This window comes from Cebus imitator, unplaced genomic scaffold (assembly GCF_001604975.1).
Source record: "Cebus imitator isolate Cc_AM_T3 unplaced genomic scaffold, Cebus_imitator-1.0 Scaffold102, whole genome shotgun sequence".
NCBI lineage: Eukaryota > Metazoa > Chordata > Mammalia > Primates > Cebidae > Cebus > Cebus imitator.
Genome location: NW_016107417.1, coordinates 1,627,544 through 1,630,348, shown reverse-complemented (window position 1 = coordinate 1,630,348; position 2,805 = coordinate 1,627,544). Strand labels below are relative to the sequence as shown.

The window sequence follows — 2,805 nt, the reverse complement described above, 5'->3', positions numbered from 1 at the left end:
AAAAAAAAAAAAAAAAGGCACCAGGGTTTTAATGACATTCTACTGTTTATCTTTTTAATATGTACAGTGTTTTTAGAGACATTATTTTATATGCTCCAATGTGATACTACATAGTACCAGGCCTAAGTTTTAAGAAATATTCATTCAATAGTAGTATGTTTACTGTTTTACAAATGAGAAAACAAGTTATTTAAGATTTCTGCTTTCTTTTTTTTTTTTGAGACCAAGTTTTGCTCTTGTTTTCCAGGCTGGAGTGCAGTGAATCTCAGCTCACTGCAACCTCTGCCTCCCGGGTTTAAGTGATTAGTGATTCTCCTGCCCCAGCCTCCCATGTAGCTGGGATTACAGGCATGTGCCACCACACCCGGCTAATATCTTGTATTTTTAGTAGAGATGGTATTTCTGCATGTTGGTCAGGCTCGTCTTGAACACCTGACCTCAGGTGATCTGCCCACCTCCCAAAGTGCTGGGATTATAGGTGTAAGCCAACGTGCCCAGCTGATTTCTGCTTTCTTTTGGTCACACAGTTAAGAACAGAGCTAGGGCTGGGTGCGGTGGTTCATGCCTGTAATCCCAGCACTTTGGGCTGAAGCAGATGGATTGCTTGAGGTCAGTTCATGACCAGCCTGACCAACATAGTGAAACCCTATCTCTACTAAAAATACTAAATTAGCTGGGCATGGTAGTGCATGCCTGTAGTCCCAGCTGCTCGGAAGGCTGAGGCAGGAGAATTGCTGACAACCGGGAGGTGGAGGTTGTAGTGAGCCAACATCGAGCCACTGCACTCCAGCTTGGGTGACAAAGTGTGACTCCACCTTGGAAAAAAAAAAAAACAGAGCTAGGACTAGATCAGTGATTCCTTATTCCTTGTTGAAGAATGCTATCTCATGGTGACAGAGTACACTCTAGATAATTGAGCAACCTTAATTATTACATGTATGTGGCATCAGAGGCTCAGGTTCAAATCCTGACTCATTTACATACTAGTTGTGTTTAGGCCTAAACACAATTTGAGACTTGTCTACAAATTGAAAAAAATAATAATACCTCACAGTTATTATGAAGGTGAGAGCTAAAGTATGCTATGGTCTGAATGTTTATATGTCCCCAAAATTCCTATGTTGAAATCCTAACCCCCAAACTGATAAAATTAGGAGGTATGAGGCCTTTGAGAGGTGATTTGGGTCATTAGGCCCTTATGAATGGAATTAATGCCTTTTCAAGAGGCCCTGGGTTGGGTGTGGTGGCTCATGCCTGTAATCCTGGCACTTTGTGAGGCTGAGGCAGGTGGATCACCTGAGGTCAGGAGTTTGAGACCAGCCTGACCAACATGGTGAAACTCCATCTCTACTTAAAAAAAAGACAAAAAAATTAGCCATGCGAGGTGGCAGGTGCCTGTAATCCCAGCTACTCAGGAGGCTGAGGCAGGAGAATCACTTAAACCCAGGAGGCAGAGGTTGCAGTGAGCTGAGATCATGCCGTTGCACTCCAGCCTGGGCAACAAGAATGAAACTCTATCTCCAAGGGGAAAAAAAGGTCCCAGAGAGAGCCTCACCCCTTCTGCCATGTGAGGACAGAGAGAGGAAGTGGGCAGCCTATAGCCCAGAAGAGGGCCCTCACCAGAACTTCACCATGCTGGCACTTTAATTTCAGATTTCCAGCCTCCAGGACTGTGAGAAATAAGTTTCTATTGTTTATAAGCCACCCAGTCTACAGTAATTTGGTATAGCAGCCCAAATGGACTAAGACAATGTCAAAGTGCATAGCATGTGGTAGATTCTCAATAAATGTTAGTTTTTTTCCCTTCCTTTAGGAATGTGTGCTGACCAATTGATATTATCAGTGGGCAACATATCACTCCATATTTATTGCTTCATTTTTTTGGTACAGTTTTCTTGAAAAGCTAGTATAACACAAAAAATGTTTTAAAATAAAATTTATCACTATAATTTTTAATTTTTGCTTATCTCATATATACATGTAACCAAAGCATTCTATGTTTATATATAATTTGAGATTTTCCCCATTTCAACAGTCTTAGACTTTTTAGTTAACTAATATCCCACCGTATTGTTTAAAACCAATTTAATAAGCCATTCCTCTGTTAGACATTTGTTTACATTCTTGCTATATAGTATTTCAGTTAATACTTTTATGTAATATCTTGTTTCTTTTGAAGTATTTTCTAGAACAAATTTCTACAGAAGTTATGAGTCAAAGTGTATAACATGTTTATAAGCTAGTGCATTTTATCATAGCATCAACTTTCTGGGTCATGTGGATAGCACAGGGTAGTGAGAAGAACACTAAGTTGGGAATTGTAAGGTATGCATTAAAGCCCTAACTTTGTACTAACTAGCTGTGAGTTCTTGGGTGGGTCACTTCTCCTTTTTGAATTTCAATTTTCTCATCCTTAAAACTAGTGTGTTGTATTAGGCGATTACTCTGGTCCCCTTTAATTCTAACATCCTACAATTATATATTTAAAAGTAGAAAGCTGTTACCTATTTCCTGTGGGTGAAAATTTATTGTTTGTTCCTCTCCTCCCTAAAAGACTCATCAGAACAAAAGGTCTCATATCAGCTTCAGTTACGCAGTAGAACCTGTGCTGTCTTGGAAACTCTTCTTATAGAAAAGAAGTTTATATAACCCCTTCATGAGCAGATGGATCTCTTGGATATTTTCTCTTATAGAGATGGGAGAAAAGGCTGGGGGCGGTGGCTCACGCCTGTAATCCCAGCACTTTGGGAGGCCGAGGCGGGTGGATCACGAGGTCAAGAGATCGAGACCATCCTGGTCAACATG

The 2,805-nt window shown here is 40.5% G+C and overlaps 1 protein-coding gene across 6 annotated transcripts in view; it reads left to right on the top strand.

The window, feature by feature from the left end:
• The window catches only part of CUNH11orf80 (chromosome unknown C11orf80 homolog), a 107,337-nt gene that overhangs the window by 86,390 nt on the left and 18,142 nt on the right, over positions 1 to 2,805 (top strand). The window lies entirely within an intron of this gene.